The sequence below is a fragment of the Piliocolobus tephrosceles genome, unplaced genomic scaffold (assembly GCF_002776525.5).
Source record: "Piliocolobus tephrosceles isolate RC106 unplaced genomic scaffold, ASM277652v3 unscaffolded_24181, whole genome shotgun sequence".
Classification (NCBI taxonomy): Eukaryota; Metazoa; Chordata; class Mammalia; order Primates; family Cercopithecidae; genus Piliocolobus; species Piliocolobus tephrosceles.
In genome coordinates, this window is record NW_022306734.1 from 1 (window position 1) to 908 (window position 908).

A 908-nucleotide genomic window follows, 5' to 3' on the forward strand; every position below is an offset into this window, starting at 1 on the left:
GGAGGCTGAGACGGGCGGATCCCGAGGTCAGGAGATCGAGACCATCCGGCCTACCAGGGTGAAACCCCGACTCTACCAAAAAAAAAAAAAAAAAAAAAAAAAAATGCTGGGCCCTAGCCTAGTGTTACATTCCTGAGCCCTAATTCTTGCGATATCCATTACTTTTCTAGATCCCCCTGTGTGACACTTAGCACCATCTCTCATTTTTTTTTTTTTCCTTTGAGATGGAGTCTCACTCTGTTGCCCAGGTTGGAGTGCAGTGGCGCAATCTTGGCTCATTGCAACCTCTGCCTCCTGGGTTCAAGCTATTATCCTGCCTCAGCCTCCTGAGTAACTGGAAGTATAGGCATGTGCTACCATGCCCAGATACTTTTTTTTTTTTTTATTTTGTATTTTTAGTAGAGACAGGGTTTTGCCATGTTGGCCAGGCTGGTCTCGAACTCCTGAGCTCAGGTGATCCATCCGCCTTGGCCTCCCAAAGTGCTGGGATTACAGGCGTGAGCCACCATGCCTGGTCCATCTGTCATTTTCTTATTCATGTATTTTCAGTAAATTCCACTACACTGTGAGCTCCATGGGGCAGGGAGGGTCATCTGTCTCTTTCACTAGTGTGTCCTCAGTGCCTAAATCAGGACCTGGCACATACAATAGAAGCTCAACATCACACCTGTAATCCCAGCACTTTGGGAGGCCCAGGCAGGCGGAGCACAAGGTCAGGAAATCAAGACCATCCTGGCTAACATGGTGAAACCCCGTCTCTACTAAAAATACAAAAAATTAGCCGGGCATGGTGGCAGGCGCCTGTAGTCCCAGCTACTCAGGAGGCTGAGGCAGGAGAATGGCGTGAACTCGGGAGGCAGTGCTTGCAGTGAGCGGAGATCGCACCACTGCACTCCAGCCTGGGCGAC